This window comes from Entelurus aequoreus, linkage group LG13 (assembly GCF_033978785.1).
Source record: "Entelurus aequoreus isolate RoL-2023_Sb linkage group LG13, RoL_Eaeq_v1.1, whole genome shotgun sequence".
Taxonomy (NCBI): domain Eukaryota; kingdom Metazoa; phylum Chordata; class Actinopteri; order Syngnathiformes; family Syngnathidae; genus Entelurus; species Entelurus aequoreus.
Genome location: NC_084743.1, coordinates 70,068,855 through 70,089,530, shown reverse-complemented (window position 1 = coordinate 70,089,530; position 20,676 = coordinate 70,068,855). Strand labels below are relative to the sequence as shown.

At 36.0% G+C, this 20,676-nt stretch overlaps 1 pseudogene; it reads right to left on the bottom strand.

The window, feature by feature from the left end:
- Nucleotides 1–17,362, bottom strand: part of LOC133663043 (multiple epidermal growth factor-like domains protein 6) — a 142,350-nt pseudogene extending 124,988 nt beyond the window's left edge.
- Between the last annotated feature and the right edge of the window lie 3,314 nt (nt 17,363–20,676).

Sequence of the window (20,676 nt, the reverse complement as noted above, 5' to 3'; positions counted from 1 at the left end):
AAACATATATATATATATATATATATATATATATATATATATATATATATATATATATATATATATATATATATATATATATATATATATATATATATATATATATATATTTGTTGTTTTTTTTTATTATTTTTTTTTTTAATTAGTTTAGCGAGAATGTATTTAATTTAGCACTGGGTAGTTGCATCTAATTTTGTATCAGTTTTTTTGAGTCCTTTCTTTTGCAGTATATTTGATTAGTATTTATTTTTGTAATCGGCCTGACCCAAGCCTCATTTAACACTGTGTATCTTGTTAAACTGTAAGTAGGTAGGATATAACTTATATTAAAATGTTGCATTCAATTTTACATTTATAATGTCTTAAGGCCTAACATCGCTAACATAGAAGTAGCCTCACCCAGACTCTACCTTGAGCCCAAAGTTAAATTGAGTTTGAACCCTCTGGGACAGACCATGACACGGTGCAAACAAGTACTGTGGTTGCTCAAAAAGGTTCATTATGTCTTCTTATTCATATACTTTTCAAAATGTTCTTGTTATCAGACCATTATTTCTGTATATTAGATGGAATTAGATGGTATATTCCATCTAATATATTGAAAATATGGTCTGATTACAAGAACATTTGAAAAAGTACTGTGGTTGGACCAGGAAAATTAACATGGAAGCCAATGTAACATCCAGCATCAAGTTATGGCGTCTACCTTTGAGTGTTTTTCGTGTATATTTTAACAAGACTCTGGAAAAGTACACACTCAACTTGCACACTGCAAAAACTGAAATCTAAGTAAGATTAAATATCTCAAATAAGGGTGATATTTGCTTATTTTCTGTCTGATAAGATAATTCTTCTCACTAAGCAGATTTTATGTTGGAGTGTTTTACTTGTTTTAAGGGTTTTGGTCCTAAATGATCTCAGTAAGATATTACAGCTTGTAGCTGAGATTTTATGACCTATATTGAGTAAAACATGCTTGAAGCTAGAATATCAACTGATGCAAAGCTGTGTCATCAACACTCACAAGTATAAAACTACTTTTTGGAAGTAATAATTTCTTATTTCAAGCATGAAAAAAAAATCATGACTTTTTACACAATCGTGTCTCAGAATTAAAACAGATGACAGCCAAATGGACTTTGCTGTTTTATTTTCAATGAAACAATAGAAAATACATACTCATATAGTAGTACAGTTGGCACAGTACAGTAAACTGACAGTTAATATTTAAACATTTAACATGTGACATTTCTAACAATTTTGAACAGAAATAGTTCATGCACATTCAGATGAATTCTTCAAAATTACAATTAAAACATTTTTGGCCGGGGGCCGGGCTGTATATATGCGCACTAATTGACTGAAAGAGCACGCACTTGGCGCGATGATGTCATGTTATCGATGGAAAAATGCATTTTTAGACCATATGATTTGCCTGAGCGGCTAGGAGACCCCGAGAGTAACAAGCGGTTGCCTTGTTGCCTTTCCATTGAGAACAATAAATTAGTTTTTAGTATAAGTTTGCTGGTTTCAAGAAATGTAATGCCTTCAACATATTGAGCAAAAAGGTCTAATTTTTTTTGTTATTTTTGTTATTAGTGAGAATATACTTATTTTAAGGTATTTTTGGGTTCATTGAGGTTAGCTAATTTTACTTGTTTTGGAAAGTCTTGACAAGCCAAATGTTCTCGTTCTACTGGCAGATAATTTTGCTTAGTTCAAATAAAATACCCCTAATTTTTGCATTTTTTTTCTTGTTTTTGAACACTGACTTTTTGCAGTGCACTCCTGAAGTCCTGATCAGTCCAATCAATAAACCTCAGAGTCTGATGCATTGTCACTGAACACGCGTTGGTCTTGTCAGTAGCTGATCATTAGCAGATATTTATGTGATTAATGACAGACTAGCAAGCGTTACTTTTGACGTGAATGAAATAGTGCTAACCGTAACTACAAAAACAAGCATTAGTCACATATGCTCATTTAGTGGGATTATTCATAAATGCAATGGGAATTTGCACTTCAAAAACATTTCCATAGATGCTGCCAAAGTAGTGGTTGGAGAGACAAAGCCGGCTTGCAGCGATCAAAACCATGTGGATGCCGTCACTTTGCATCACACCACCACTTTATTTTAGGGTCCCATAGTCCTGTTTTTTAAGACCTGCTGAGAACATCAATTTGCAAAAAAGAGGAAATAAAAATGCTTCTCAGGAAGGTGTCATCCTGTCTGACTGACCTGAAATAGGACACGTCTCATGTCGGAGTCTCAGCATAAATGTCCCAGGATGTGCGGTGTGGTTACAACTCTTAGGCTTACAGCCATTTCAGGTTGTCAGTTGTGGGGTGAACAAGTGCACTGCAAAAAGTCAGTGTTCAAAAACAAGAAAAAATAATACAAAAATTAGGGGTATTTTATTTGAACTAAGCAAAATGATCTGCCAATAGAACAAGAAAATTTGGCTTGTCAAGACTTTCCAAAACAAGTCAAATTAGCTAACCTCAATGAACCCAAAAATAGCTTCAAATAAGTATATTCTCACTAATAACAAGTGCACGTTTCTTGGTAGGAAAAAAAAGAGGCCTTTTTGCTCAATATGTTGAAAAATATTCTTAAATTAAGCAAATTCTAGTGCCATTATCTTGACATAATGATATGCGCTCGGCATCATGATTTTTTTTTTCATGCTTGAAGTAAAAAATTATTACTTTGAAAAAGTAGTTTTATACTTGTGAGTGTTGATGACACAGCTTTGCAACAGTTGATAGTCTAGTTTCAAGCATGTTTTACTCAATATAGGTTATAAAATCTCAGCAACAAGCTGTAATATCTTACTGAGATCATTTAGGACCAAAAGCCTTAAAACAAGTCAAACACTCTAACATAAAATCTGCTTAGTGAGAAGAATTATCTTATCAGACAGAAAATAAGCAAATATCACCCTTATTTGAGATATTTAATCTTGCTTATATTTCAGTTTTTGCAGTGTGGAATAAGGAGAATCTAGTAGCTCCTGAATGGTCTTCTTTGTCAACCTCATTAGTGACATTGCAGTTAAACTCCAAGTTAAACATTTTCCGTGTCTTTAAATTATATTCGATTTTGAATGAAGTCTACTGGTTTAATTATCGTGTTGTAAATATTGTATTGTAAATAGTTATTTCAGTATCTTTGAATTTTTTTGTGTGTTGGTATCAACTTGAAATCAAAGTATCCATACTTTTGACCACCCTACTTACCGTATTTTTCGGAGTATAAGTCGCTCCGGAGTATAAGTCGCACCGGCCGAAAATGCATAATAAAGAAGGAAAAAACATATATAAGTCGCGCTGGAGTATAAGTCGCATTTTTTGGGGAAATGTATTTGATAAAACCCAACACCAAGAATAGACATTTGAAAGGCAATTTTAAATAAATAAAGAATAGTGAACAACAGGCTGAATAAGTGTACGTTATATGAGGCATAAATAACCAACTGAGAACGTGCCTGGTATGTTAACGTAACATATTATGGTAAGAGTCATTCAAATAACTATAACATATAGAACATACTATACATTTACCAAACAATCTGTCACTCCTAATCGCTAAATCCCATGAAATCTTATACGTCTAGTCTCTTACGTGAATGAGCTAAATAATATTATTTGATATTTTACGGTAATGTGTTAATAATTTCACACATAAGTCGCTCCTGTGTATAAGTCCAAACTATGAAAAAAATTGCGACTTATAGTCCGAAAAATACGGTACATTATGTGGAAACCACCAAATATATCAATAGACTCAACTGAATACAGCCAAAAGATCGGGAAGAATGTTGACCAATAGTCTCTCGTTCAGTATGTTCTTACCGCTGCGGACCATTGTTTCTCAGTGTGGGCCGCAGCGGTACTCAGTTGTAATACGCTTTTTTCACCACTTGTGGCAGTAATGACAACATCAAACAAAGAAGAAGTCTGGAGCTAAAGTCCCACAAGTTTCTTTGGCGCAAAAATTACGACTAAGGTGGTAAAGCTGTATTTTAATTTGCAATTACATTTTATTGACAGTTTATTTCAGGAAAATATACATTATTATTTATTATACGTTAGGTCAGGAAAAAAGTAGGCTATTTCATCCCTACTGTTTCGAAACAGGCTTGCAGGGATGAAATAGCCTCTGTGTTTTTTCCTGACCTAACGTATATCCCGCTCTGCCCTGGTATTGAGCACTGTATAACGAATAAACCACAGAAACCTCGACTATATTATTATTTATTATTTATTTAGTTATAAGTTATTTATTTTAGCACTGCTTAATTGTATGTAAATTAATTTTTCTTCACTTTTTAGCGGTCCCTTGTTTTGTAGTATTTTTGCTTTTATTTTTGTAATCAGCCTGACCTAAGTCTTAATAATAATATTTGTAATTAACACATGCTTTCATATCATTTTACAAGGTGTATCCTGTTCAACTACAAAACCCAAAACCAGTGAAGTTGGCACATTGTGTAAATGGTAAAAAAAAAATAAAAAAAAACAGAATACAATGATTTGCAAATCCTTTTCAACCTATATTCAATTGAATAGACTGCAAAGACAAGATATTTAATGTTCGAACTGGAAAACTTTGTTATTTTTTGCAAATATTAGCTCATTTGGAATTTGATGCCTGCAATATGTTTTTTAAAAAAAGCTGGCACAAGTGGCAAAAAAGACTGAGAAAGTTGAGGAATGCTCATAAAACACTTCTTTGGAACATCCCACAGGTGAACAGGCTAATTGGGAACGGGTGGGTGCCATGATTGGGTATAGAAGCAGCTTCCATGAAATGCTCAGTCATTCACAAACAAGGATGGGGCGAAGGTCACCACTTTGTCAACAAATGCGTGAGCAAATTGTCGAACAGTTTAAGAACAACATTTCTCAACGAGCTATTGCAAGGAATTTAGGGATTTCACCATCTACGGTCCGTAATATCATCAAAAATTTCAGACAATTTGCACATAGGCGATGATGTTACGGACCTTCGATCCCTCAGGTGGCACTGCATCAAAAAGCGACATCAGTGTGTAGAGGATATCACCACATGGGCTCAAGAACACTTCAGAAAACCACTGTCAGTAACTACAGTTGGTCGCTACATCTGTAAGTGCAAGTTAAAACTCTACTATGCAAAGCGAAAGCCATTTATCAACAACACCCAGAAACGCCGCTGGCTTCGCTGGGCCCGAGCTCATCTAAGATGGACTGTTGCAAAGTGGAAAAGTGTTCTGTGGTCTGACGAGTCCACATTTCAAAGAGGAAAAGAACCAAATCTTTGTATTCTGTTTTTATTTACGAATTACACAAGGTGCCAACTTCACTGGTTTTGGGTTTTGTAGTTTATCAGGATACACCTTGTAAAATGGTTCTGTATAATTATTGAATACCAATAAAATCAGGAGTAATATTAGTAATTTAATATTTGAGTGGGTTCCTTGAACCCCTCTGTAATGGAAAAGTTGTGCCCCAAGGTCAAAAAGGTTAAGAACCCCTGCTATAGTTGAAGAAAAGAAAAGAAAAGCATTCAGTATGTACGCATATAGCTGCAAATTATATCTCATGTTAAAATCATTTGGATGAAATAGAATAAGAGAATGTGAGAGTCGATTACAAGGTTGTGTTCATAACTGGATTTCTTGCAACCACTTGCTGAGAAAGAGTCGAGCAAAACTGCTCCTTTGTATGATGACTTTTGCAGAAGGCAACATAAATCTGTCTTGGGAAGCCAGGGAAGGAAAAACACGAGTGAGTTGTCACCGAAGTGGATCGCAACCGTCAGACGTGTGAACGACAAACTCGCAGGCACTGATCCGGTTTGTCACTCGGGCGTGTGAAAAAGCAAAGAGTCAAAGCGCACACAGCGGACATCTGCCTCGAACAAACGACACATGCCTGTGACATGAGGTAGCGAGGCCCAGGAGTCAGTGTGTGTCTTCTTGGTAGCAAACAAGTGGCCTCGGGTCATCCTCTCCTAACGAGTTTTGCATTATTGATGAGTAAGAGGAAGAACACGCGCCGATGGTGCAGGCAAGATGGAGGGTCAGATATGACACATGTAAAGCCATCTGGTGTTTGCGGGGTTACAGACCCAAGTCTGTTAGCAAGAAACCTCCGTTTTGAACTCCCCTCCCATTTGTCGACTTTGTTTGACATTTTGGAACTGATTATTCACGGAGACTGAGGTACCGCGATACTACAGTTATACTTGCCAACCCTCCCAATTTTCCTGGGAGACTCCCGAATTTCAGTGCCCCTCCCGGCAACCATTCTCCCGAATTTCTCCCGATTTCCACCCGGACAACAATATTGGGGGCGTGCCTTAAAGGCACTGCCTTTAGCGTCCTCTCTCACCTGAAACCTTCACCCCTTAACAGCTGTCCAGGCGTCCGCTTTTCCTCCATATAAACAGCGTGCCGGCCCAGTCACATAATAATGTAGCGTTGGACGGGTTTAACAATGACCTTTACTCTTAGATGTCAAGAAATGCTGACACGTTGTATGATCTTTTAACTCAGGGGTGGGCAATTAATTTTTACCGGGGGCCGCATGAGCTACCCGAGCACTGCTGGAGGGCCACATCGACAATATTTCAATTAAATTTTGCTCAATATTATTTTTGATATATACCGTAAGATAAATAATAATAATAATAATAATAATAGTAATACTTCAACATAGTGTGTGTAACAGCATTCCATGACTAATATATATAAATTAACATTAATAATAAATGACAGTAAAATAAGCACACGTATGACTGAGGAGTCATAGTGTAACTTTGTGTGGTGTTTGAGTTGTCCGACTTTTTGTGTGGCCTTAAACGCACCAGTGGTTTAGTGCTATGCGTGTTGGTGACAGATGACAAGTTGGTTTTGGCCTGGTTTGTACGGCAGAAAATGACTAGTTTTTCGAGATAGAATTGTTTTACTCATGTTTTTGGTGTGGTTATGTCCGAATATAAACAGTTTTGTTCAATAAAGTGATCGATATAATTCCTGTCCTCGAAGCATCTCGATAGACGTTACAATAATTGAACGGTGTTCAATTGAACGGTGTTGACAAACACACTTAGGGCCGCTTGTTGTCACTGTCACTCAAAGTTGCATTGCAAAATTCCATAGAATAAATATGTTTATTTTGTTTATAATTCAGATGGGATTTGATTTGGTGCGCGGCATATACTTGCTGCGCGCAGCGGACGCTTGAGCAGTGCGCAATTGCGCAGGCACGCACCTTAGGTGAGGGGACGTTGCTTTGCAGTTCATGTCTTGTTGAAAACACGGCATTCCTCATCAACTTTTCTCTTTTTGGCGTCTCGGGTGTAAACCGTGCATCACTTGTCGCTGCATGTGCACTTTCACTCGCAGGTTACACACGGACACACGCCCATAAATAATACTTTTCAAAATAAAAGCAGCACAGTTGTATTGCGCGCAGGACATAGATGTTTTTTCAACTTTATTTTGTAATTGCAGTTGTTCACATTCACTCACAATCACGCATACGTCCACACGGAAGTAATACAAATAACAATTTTCAAAACAAAAGCAGCACCGTTGTATTGCACACTCGACATAGATACTTTTTAAAATTTATTTTGTAATTTATAATTGGCCTCACGCGGGCCGGACAGGGACGCACAAAGTGCCGGATGCGGCCCGCGGGCCGCAGAATGCCCAGGTCTGTTTTAACTGGATTAATAATAACGTTAGTTTTGAGCACACATACGCACACACCTGTGTATGCAATGCATACTTGGTCAACAGCCATACAGGTCACACTGAAGGTGTCCGTATAAACAACTTTAACACTGTTACAAATATGCGCCACACTGTGAACCTACACCAAACAAGAATGACAAACACATTTCAGGAGAACATCCGCACCGTAACACAACATAAACACAACAGAACAAACACCCAGAATCCCTTGCAGCACTACTCTTCCAGGACGCTACAATAACATCTACGGCTTTTGGAGCTCAGTGCACAACTGCACACACAACAAGAAGGAGACGAAGCAGAAGAACGAAGAAGAGACATGGCGACGACGAGTAAGAAGAAGAAATACGCTTGCAAGTTCCAAAATGATTGGAAAAAATAATTTCATTTCATCCAGGACAGCTCGAAGGGGAAGGGGTATGCTGCCACGCCCCCCAACACCCCCCGCCGCCCCCCCTCTCCCGAATTCGGAGGTCTCAAGGTTGGCAAGTATGACTACAGTATGTAACAAAATCCAGGTTTCCTAACCACCAGGGGTGTGTCACCAAATTCTCGACCCCCATACACACAACTCCTGAAGGGCTTCCCACCCTAAACCCACCGCCGCCGCCATACACACACTTGGGTTGTTTACATACATTAAAAAACAAATTATTGGTTGAAACCACATTTTTAAACCACATGTAAACACCTTAATTAGGTTTTGGACTTTTTAAAGATGGATTAAACAAATCTAGAATGTAATCAAGGTAATTGATAGATTTTTTTTTACAAAAAGGTGCCAACAAATTCAGTATTAAATTGGTCAGAATATGAATCATATAATCTGTCATTATTCGCTTCAATATGATAAAACATTTCCTTTACTTGAGTGTAAAGTAGAGGTTATCCAATTCACATGGGATTATCATCAGTGGATAATACAAATCATTAGGAGTGTCAAAAAAAAAAAAAAAATTGAATTAATCGCAATTTTTATTTGGAACGATTCTTAATTGATTAAATAAAATCGATTTTATATATATATATATATATATATATATATATATATATATATATATATATATATATATATATATATATATATATATATATATATATATATATATATAAATATATATATATATATATACACACAGTATATATATGTATGTATATATATATATGTATATATATATATATATATATATATATATATATATATATATATATATATATATATATATATATATATATATATATATTGGTAATTGATAGATTTTTTTTTACAAAAAGGTGCCAACAAATTCAGTATTAAATTGGTCAGAATATGAATCATATAATCTGTCATTATTCGCTTCAATATGATAAAACATTTCCTTTACTTGAGTGTAAAGTAGAGGTTATCCAATTCACATGGGGTTATCATCAGTGGATAATACAAATCATTAGGAGTGTCAAAAAAAAAAAAAAAATTGAATTAATCGCAATTTTTATTTGGAACGATTCTTAATTGATTAAATAAAATCGATTTTATATATATATATATATATATATATATATATATATATATATATATATATATATATATATATATATATATATATATATATATACACACACAGTATATATATGTATGTATATATATATATGTATATATGTATATATATATATATATATATATATATATATATATATATATATATATATATACATATATATATATATATATATATATATATATATACATATATATATATATATATATATATATATATATATACATATATACATATATACTACAGGTCAAGAGTCTGGACACACCTTCTCATTCAATGCATTTTCTTTATTTTCATGACTATTTACATTGTCACTGAAGGCATCAAAACTATGAATGAACACATGTGGAGTTATGTACTTAACAAAAAAAAGGTGAAATAACTGAAAACATGTTTTATATTCTAGTTTCTTCCAAATAGCCACCTTTTGCTCTGATTACTGCTTTGAACACTCTTGGCATTCTCTCCATGAGCTTCAAGAGGTAGTCACCTGAAATGGTTTTCACTTCACAGGTGTGCTTGAAGCTCGTGCATGAGAATGCCAAGAGTGTGCAAACCAGTAATCAGAGCGAAGGGTGGCTATTTTGAAGAAACTAGAATATAAAACGTGTTTTCAGTTATTTCACCTTTTTTTGTTAAGTACATAACTCCACATGAGTTCATTCATAGTTTTGATGCCTTCAGTGACAATCTACAATGTAAAAATAGTCATGAAAATAAAGAAAACGCATTGAATGAGGAGAAGGTGTGTCCAAAATGTTGGCATGTACTGTGTGTGTGTGTATATATACCGGTATATATATATATATATATATATATATATATATATATATATATATATATATATATATATATATATATATATATATATATATATATATATATATATATATATATTTTTTTTTTTTTTTTTTTTTTTTTATGGGCTGTACAGATTTATCTTAGAAAAGAGAAGTGTAGAATACTTCTCTTGCCTTATATGTATTTGACTTTAATAAATGTTTTTTAATGGATTATTTATTTTTTAAACAAAACCAGTTTTCTTGTAAGTAGTATATAAATGTATTACAGCTGTTTATATATTTTATGGAGGAATGTAGTTAATCATAGAACTGGCACCCAACGTTATAAAAAAAAAATTTTTGATTTTGAATCGAGAATCGTTTCGTTTACGCCCAAGAATCTAATCGAATCGTGTGGTGCTCAAAGATTCACAGCCCTAATAGTTATGACGTGTTTTTTTTATAATTGACATTTTTGAATATTTAAAAAAAATATATCTTTAAACTCTGCAAGGGTCCAGTGCCCCCCCAGTCCAACATCCCCACTTACCCCTCCACTTCAACACCCCTGCCAACCATTGTACATTTTTATAAGCAGAAAGGCTCAACAGTCAAACCAGAACCTTCAAAGTGCTCCAAGCGGGAACTTGTGCTACCTTTAACAGCCTGGAGACCCCACAGAGCAACCTCATAATCAAAGCTACAGGCAAAGTCGAAGCAGAGACCCTCAATTTGGTACGAGTGAAGCTTTAGCAACTCATTGACCTGTTGAGAAGTTTACATAAGGCTTTATAACACAACTGTAGACGCAGTAATCTGTACATACGTATTCAATAATCCCTTTGCTTGTGTGCAAAATTTTTTGTTTTTTTTCTACATTCATTACTTTTTTTACTCTTTTATTCAGTATTTTTAATAAGTTATGTTTACATTTTGGCCTGTTTATACTAGGGATGGTATGCTGCCAATTCCAATGCTGATCACATGTATTAACTATAATGTAGTTATTGTGACGGTTTGACAATATCAACACAATATTTAAACGTGTTTCCTATCCCCTTTTATTACGTATAATTGTTTGATCAAAACAAAGTCAATAGTACACAATAACAGAACCAAAGCAAAAACTACTATCATTTGTTTTTTGTCCTAAAAGTACTCCTGTGTCCAGGGAATTATGAGTTTGTAAACATTATGGGTGCAACAGTACAGGTACCCCAAGGTGCTGTCTGTACCTCCGTTTAATAATAATAATAATAATAATAATTAACTTAGAATTTCATGGCTGCAACACGTGCCAAAGTAGTTGGGAAAGGGCATGTTCACCATTGTGTTACATGGCCTTTCCTTTTAACAACACTCAGTAAACGTTTGGGAACTGAGGAGACACATTTTTTAAGCTTCTCAGGTGGAATTCTTTCCCATTCTTGCTTGATGTACAGCTTAAGTTGGTCAACAGTCCGGGGGTCTCCGTTGTGGTATTTTAGGCTTCATAATGCGCCACACATTTTCAATGGGAGACAGGTCTGGACTACAGGCAGGCCAGTCCAGTACCCGCACTCTTTTACTATGAAGCCACGTTGATGTAACACGTGGCTTGGCATTGTCTTGCTGAAATAAGCAGGGGCGTCCATGGTAACGTTGCTTGGATGGCAACATATGTTGCTCCAAAACCTGTATGTACCTTTCAGCATTAATGGCGCCTTCACAGATGTGTAAGTTACCCATGTCTTGGGCACTAATACACCCCCATACCATCACAGATGCTGGCTTTTACACTTTGCGCCTATAAGAATCCGGATGGTTATTTTCCTCTTTGGTCCGGAGGACACGACGTCCACAGTTTCCAAAAACAATTTGAAATGTGGACTCGTCAGACCACAGAACACTTTTCCACTTTGTATCAGTCCATCTTAGATGAGCTCAGGCCCAGCGAAGCCGACGGCGTTTCTGGGTGTTGTTGATAAACGGTTTTCGCCTTGCATAGGAGAGTTTTAACTTGCACTTACAGATGTAGCGACCAACTGTAGTTACTGACAGTGGTTTTCTGAAGTGTTCCTGTGCCCATGTGGTGATATCATTTACACACTGATGTCGCTTGTTGATGCAGTACAGCCTGAGGGATCGAAGGTCACGGGCTTAGCTGCTTACGTGCAGTGATTTCTCCAGATTCTCTGAACCTTTTGATGATATTACAGACCATAGATGGTGAAATCCCTAAATTCCTTGCAATAGCTGGTTGAGAAATGTTGTTCTTAAACTGTTCAACAATTTGCTCACGCATTTGTTGACAAAGTGGTGACCCTCCCACCATCCTTGTTTGTGAATGACTGAGCATTTCATGGAATCTTTTTTTATACCCAATCATGGCACCCACCTGTTCCCAATTTGCCTGTTCACCTGTGGGATGTTCCAAATAAGTGTTTGATGAGCATTCCTCAACTTTATCAGTATTTATTGCCACCTTTCCCAACTTCTTTGTCACGCGTTGCTGGCATCAAATCCTAAAGTTAATGATTATTTGCAAAAAAAAAATGTTTTTATCAGTTTGAACATCAAATATGTTGTCTTTGTAGCATATTCAACTGAATATGGGTTGAAAAGGATTTGCAAATAATTGTATTCCATTTATATTTACATCTAACACAATTTCCCAACTCATATGGAAACGGGGTTTGTACTTAATATACAAAGAAATGTAGTTTAAGTGCTGTAATGGAGGTGATTATTATTTTCTGCAGACACTTAACTAGCTTCCAGCCGCTTGACAGCATGGGGACTACAAATAAATTCAGTGTCAGCCAGATGTGATTGTGTTACTGTAAAAACGTTCTCCAGATGCCATTAACATCACTATTATACATCTTTATCATTTTATTTTGCAAGTAAATTGATGACTGCTGAACATAATCAAACCATCAATGAATGCTGTGACACAAAAGCAGGGTTGACTTAGATAAGCATCGCTTCCTCTACCTACTCCAATCCTAGTGACCAAAAATCACTCCATATCCTCTGCTGCTCGCTAGTGTTACCATATATGAGTTATTGTGTAGAAATATGGGGAAATAACTACAAAAGTACACTTCATTCATTAACGGTGTTCCAAAAAAGATCAGTTAGAATAATACATAATGTTGGATATAGAGAACATTCAAACCCTTTATTTATTGAATCAAACATACTGAAATTCCACGACATAGTGAATTTGCAAACAGCTAAAATGATACACAAAGCAAACTATAACCTGCTACCCAAGAATATACAACAGTTCTTCTCAACAAAAGAGAAATATAACCTTAGAGAAAAATGTAATTAATAACATTTGTACGCGCGTACAACACTTACCTTCAGTATATCAGTATGTGGAATTAAATTATGGAATGGATTAAGCAAAGAAATCAAACAATGTACTAATATGATCCACTTCAAGAATCTCTTCAAACTTGTTTACAAAGTACAAAGAAGAAGAAGCATGATAAACATTCTGAATTTATTTCATCCATCCATTCATTTTCAAGAGAATCTTACTCATCTCACCATATAAAATATAATTTACTTCACCAAGTATTATTTACTTATTTATTTATTTGTATTGTTATTACTTAGTATATTGTGAATAAATTGACAACAGGAAGTGAACAAAAGTTTTAGCAACTGCTATGTAAAGGAAAAGGGGTAGGATTAAATAAGCTCTGATTCTTCCTACTCCTTTTTGAACATGTTGAATAGAGAAACTGGAAATTGTGATGTATCATGTTGTATGCATGCATGTTCGATATAAACACAAACTCAACTCAACTCAACTTTTCAGACATGTTAACTAGAGATGTCCGATAATATCGGCAGTCCGATATTATCGGCCAACAAATGCTTTAAAATGTAATATCGGAAATTATCGGTATCGGTTTCAAAAAGTAAAATGTATTACTTTTTAAAACGCCTCTGTGTACACGGACGTAGGGAGAAGTACAGAGCGCCAATAAACCTTAAAGGCACTGCCTTCGCGTGCCGGCCCAATCACATAATATCTACGACTTTTCACACACACAAGTGAATGCTATGCATACTTGGTCAACAGCCATACAGGTCACACTGAGGGTGACCGTATAAACAACTTTAACACTGTTACAAATATGCGCCACACTGTGAACCCACACCAAACAAGAATGACGAACACATTTCGGGAGAGTATCCGCACCGTAACACAACATAAACACAACAGAACAAATACCCAGAACCCCTTGCAGCACTAACTCTTCCAGGACGCTACAATATACACCCTCCCCTACCCCCTACAACACCCCCCCCCCACCCCTCCACCCCACCCCGCCCACCTCAACCTCCTCATGCTCTCTCAGGGAGAGCATGTCCCAAATTCCAAGCTGCTGTTTTGAGGCATGTTAAAAAAAATAATGCACTTTGTGACTTCAATAATAAATATGGCAGTGCCATGTTGGCATTTTTTTCCATAACTTGAGTTGATTTATTTTGGAAAACCTTGTTACATTGTTTAATGCATCCAGCGGGGCATCACAACAAAATTAGGCATAATAATGTGTTAATTCCACGACTATATATATCGTATCGGTTGATATCGGAATCGGTAATTAAGAGTTGGACAATATCGGAATATCGGATATCGGCAAAAAAGCCATTATCGGACATCTCTAATGTTAACCCTTATATCAAAACTTACCATACTGGCATCTTTCCCCTTGGAAGCCTTTCGGACAGTGGCAGACGTTATCTCCACTCTCTGCACATCGACCTCCATTAAAACACATATTGGCACTGCATACCCCTGAAATTTGATGCATAATAAACATATCTTAACAGTAGGAAATCTACAGTTATGTATCTGCTCCCTGTCAAAACCTGCCATGTCTGCTTAACTGATATTAAAATGCTAATACCCACTATGCAGACAGCCTGGTTCTCCATCCCTTTGAGTCCAGCCAGAGCAACACTTAAAAACTGTATGGACGTCTGTTCTGTACACTTGTCTGTACGTTGTGTAGTATGTTGTCCTACGGACGAGAGGCTATGTTGAGTGTCCATGGTGGGGTAACACCGGTTACATTTTACTGTGACGATGATGAATTATGCGTTGGTGGAGAAATTTAAGTGGATCTTACCTCCTTTCGTAACCCATGCACCACCTGGGGCCGGCGCAGCCCTGCCGCCACACCTTCACCATGCGCGTAAAGGCCTGGACACAAGGCTGAGGGGCCCCCAAAAAAGACATCTCCCGGTCAGCGCACACATTAGTCCTGTGTGCAGATAGAAGAAGTAAAAACATAAACACTGGCATAAACACTCTTATTATGGATGTTCATTGATTGATTGATTGATTGATTGAGACTTTTATTAGTAGATTGCACAGTACAGTACATATTCCGTACAAATGACCACTAAATGGTAACACCCGAATAAGTTTTTCAACTTGTTTAAGTCGGGGTCCACGTTAATCAATTCATGGTAATACTACACAAACCAGTTTCAGAAAGCTAAGTGCCAGGGGACGGACTTCTCCCTTCACTATTAGTCTTATTTTTTATATTCCGGAAATGTCCTCTACAAATGTCAAATGTCCTCTACAGTGGACATTTGATTTTTTGGTCTATTTATTTTGTCAGACTTACAGGAGCTTAAGGACCTTCTGAAAAAAGGCTAGTGGACACATTTAGAACAGCAGTTTCTTTCATTCAAAAATTGCGGCTCATTTTTATGCGCTTGGCCGTGCTCTATAGGAGCACTCTAGTGTTTTTAAGAATTTGCTGCAAAAATATTTGTCTCCCAAGATTTTGAACTGAACTCGGGGGGGGTGTCATTACCGGGCCGGATTTAGCCCCCCAGGCCACCAGTTGAATAGTCCGTGCTATATGCGGTTGTTAAGGGCCAAAAACCAAGAGTGTGATCAGAAAGGCTCTGACCACGTTCAAGCCGTTTATATATGTTTATATTTTCAATAACTTGTGACATTTGGAACTTTAATTTTATGTCAGCAATTTATAAAATGGATTAGTAGTAATATTAAAGACTGAAATGGGGCCACAAACAGAATATAGTTTAGAGCAGTGGTTCTTAACCTGGGTTCGATCGAACCCCAGGGGTTCGGTGAGTCTGGCTCAGGGGTTCGGCGGAGGTCAAGACACACCCGACTCATCGTGTAAAAAAAAACGGCATATTACGGATACGGCAACAGCAGAAGTCACACTGATTTGCAGGTGTGTAATTTGTTGTGAGTTCATGCACTGTGTTGGTTTTGTTGTTTGAACAAGGTGATGTTCATGCACGGTTCATTTTGTGCCCCAGTAAAAAAACATGGTAACACTTTAGTATGGGGAACATATTCACCATTAATTAGTTGCTTATTAACATGCGAATTAGTAACATATTGGCTTTTAACTAGTCATTATTAAGTACTTATTAATGCCTTATTCGGCATATAACCCTAACCCTCTAACCCTGGCCCTAACCCTCTAACCCTAACCCTAACCAAATAACTCTAAATTAAGTCTTTGTTACTTAGAATATGTTCCCCATACTAAAGTGTTACCAAAAACATATAACTTTGTCTTGAATTTGAAAAAAAAATAAATTTTATTTTCCACTAAAGAAGGGTTCGGTGAATGCGCGTATGAAACTGGTGGGGTTCAGTATCTCCAACAAGGTTAAGAACCACTGGTTTAGAGCCATAAAACATGGTGATATCATGAAAACTGCTACTTTATTACAATTTCCTGCAATTTGTTTAATTAAGATAAGGACATAAAACTGTATGATAGGCAAAAAGAATGATGTCCTCCAGAAGTACTTTGCAGAGACAGCATATCCAAGGTTTGGACTGACATATGGACTAAACATGCTAGTCAAATCCCCCTAACTAAACACTCCTCTATAGTCCATCTGGCTCCAATTCAAAACAGCCTGAAGTTAATTAAAGTCTTCAGCTTTTCTTATAATTAAAGCTGGCCCAGCACACTGTATTTATTTTTAAAGACGTCTGACAGAGGCACAATAAATGTCCAATCAGCAAAAAAAAAAAAAAAAAAAGACTACTTATAAGGCAGGTCTTTTTTTTAAATGCTATTTGAAACTGCGCCCCCCAATGGACACAAGCGCAAGTAAAATACATCATTTAGAAGTTAATATTATATTTTATCCATGCAAAGTACAGGATTAGGTTTTTAAAAGGCTGTACTCACATGCCGGGGCGTAATTCCAAGGACGAACCGGCGTGCAAGGCGGCGAATGAAATGAAACACAAAATTACAACGTCCATGAACATATTTTCTGCCAGTTGAGAAGTGAATAAATATAATGAATAAGTCGCTTTAAATCCATTAACGAAAGAGCATTGCTGACGTGAGTCTTAAAGAGGTGGCACAAGTCTTCCAGGAGTCCGAGCTGAGGTCCCGACTTGAGTAGATGAAGGTCGACGTCTCATGTCAACAGGTTTTAGTGGCTGCGCCTGAACGCACCACCCACACTCACACGTGGGGGCTTCTTGCTCTCCTCCATCCTGGAGACTTCGACCCTACTTTACTTTATGCGTATTTATGAAATAAAATAAAGTTATTTTGATTGGATATTTTATTAAATATCCATTTATTGGCCTATTTATTTCTGTAAGAGTTAAAGTGCGCACAACAAAAAGTCAGTGCAGTTCACGTATGACACATTTTTAAGTGTTGTTAGGGAATATACCTGTGTTTTTTTATTTATTTATTTTTATTTTTTAACCTTTATTTATAAATTTCAACATTTACAAACAGTTCAGAAATAATAATCACATTAAGTACAAAAACAGTACAAAACAGCGCCAGGGCTTTGTAAATTCAAAGTAACTAAAATAGAATGCAAAAAATATATATATTAGGGATGTCCGATAATGGCTTTTTGCCGATATCCGATATTCCGATATTGTCCAACTCTTTAATTACCAATACCGATATCAACCGATACCGATATCAACCGATACCGATATATACAGTCGTGGAATTAACACATTATTATGCCTAATTTGGACAACCAGGTATGGTGAAGATAAGGTCCTTTTTTTTTTTTAAATTAATAAAATAAAATAAGATAAATAAACTAAAAACATTTTCTTGAATAAAAAAGAAAGTAAAACAATATAAAAACAGTTACATAGAAACTAGTAATTATTGAAAATGAGTCAAATTAACTGTTAAAGGTTAGTACTATTAGTGGACCAGCAGCACGCACAATCATGTGTGCTTACGGACTGTATCCCTGCAGACTGTATTGATATATATTGATATATAATGTAGGAACCAGAAATATTAATAACAGAAAGAAACAACCCTTTTGTGTGAATGAGTGTAAATGGGGGAGGGAGGTTTTTTGGGTTGGTGCACTAATTGTAAGTGTATCTTGTGTTTTTTATGTTGATTTAATAAAAAATTAAATTAAATTAAATTAAAAAAACGGCAGGCCAATATTATCGGACATCTCTAATATATATATATATATATATATATATATATATATATATATATATATATATATATATATATATATATATATATATATATATATATATATATATATATATAATAAACAAAGCGCAAAGCCATAGGCTCTCTCAATTTCTGTAAATAATTTACATTTGGAACACAGCATCATCGTTTTCACAGCTTTTTGGTTGTTAGAGGTAGAGAGTGTTTTAATGTAGAGTTCTAAATCTTTTTAAAGGGACAAAAAAACAGGTCGGGCATTGAGAAACTTACATTTATGAATATAAAACTTAGCCAATAGTATAATGAGGTTGCAAAGGTAAAATTCCTTTTCACATACAGTGTAAATCCAAATAGCACATCTTTAAAATAGTATACCTAAAAGAGTATACCTGTGTTATGTGGTCTGTGTGGAGATTATGTTGTGTATTTAATACGAAAGTTTTTTTTTGTACATTTTTTTTACATCAAATTTTGGTGACTATTTTACTGAATAAAAAAATGTCAGCAAAATGTTTGTGTTTCAAAATTCAGTTTGTACAGTGTTTAAAATTCAATGTAAAAAAGTATTGTTATAATATAATATATCTGCATGTATATTATTCTGTACACATGTTATGTATATATTCGTATGTTAGATTTTTTTATCGCTATATTAGTCTATTTATACCTGCATTGTCCTTTCCATCCTTACACTTTCCATCATTGTAACTGAGCTACTGTGTTGAATTGATTGATTGATTGATTGATTGAGACTTTTATTAGTAGGTTGCACAGTGAAGTACATATTCCGTACAATTGACCACTAAATGGTAACACCCGAATAAGTTTTTCAACTTGTTTAAGTCGGGGTCCACTTAATTTTCCTTGTGGATCATTAAAGTTTGTCTAAGTCTAAGTCTATTGTACAAAATGAATTGTGTAAAAATTCAAATTTGAGGCAAGTCCATAAAAATAGGTACAATGTAAGACCAGTTGATCTGCCGTTTCTTTTCTTTTCTGCTCTGCACCCCTGTCCCTTGTGGAAGGGGGGGGGGGGGCACAAGTCCGGTGGCCACGGATGAAGTGCTGGCTGTCCAGAGTTGGGACCCGGGGTGGACCGCTCGCCCGTGCATCGGTTGGGGACATCTCTGCGCTGCTGACCCGTCTCCGCTCGGGATGGTCTCCTGCTGGCCCCACTATGGACTGGACTCACTATTATGTAAGATCCACTATGGACTGGACTTTCACAATATTATGCTAGACCCACTCGACGTCCATTGCATCCGGTCTCCCCTAGAGCGGGGGGGGTCACCCACATCTGCGGTCCTCTCCAAGGTTTCTCATAGTCTTTCACATTGACATCCCACTGGGTTGTGAGTTTTTCCTTGCCCTGATGTGGGATCTGAACCGAGGATGTCCTTGTGGCTTGTGCAGCCCTTTGAGACACTTGTGATTTAGGGCTATATAAATAAACATTGATTGATTGATTGATAAATCAGTGCATTAAAAAATCTAGTGCAGAAATATTCGTTGCGTCAAAACTCAGGACTAACTTCCGGTCAATCAAGACTGAAGCGAACGTTCCTGTCTCTGATCCAGCCAATGAGGTGCTTCGGGCTTAAATGACCGGACGTGGGTCTTGAATTTTGAAGCAAAAAATATTTCTGCACTGATTGTTTTTACACTTAATTTTTCTTACACTTGTACACTGAATCCTCACCGATTTTTTTTTTTTTTTTTTTACAATTAGTTTTTTTTTAATGAATTTCTTTTACACTTAATTTTAAAAACCACACATATTTTACTCACAATTTTTTATTCAATGAAATCGTCAGCATCATTTGAAACTCAAACGCAAAAAAATCCGGTACATAAATTCAGTGTCCAATAAAAAAGCTTTTGTAAAAACAACACAAATTAATCACCATGTGTCTGCACACACATACCCCTCAGTAAATATGTTGTTTTTTAAATGAATACACTCACAACAATAATGGATAGTTATGTTTAATATGGTCTCGTACTGTATTATACAGGTGTATTAAATTATACGTAGCACGTTGACGGTTAAAAAAAACCAAAAAAACGTCTGTGCTTTTATTTTGAGCGCGCGTCCCCGTGACGTCACTTCCTGTGACGA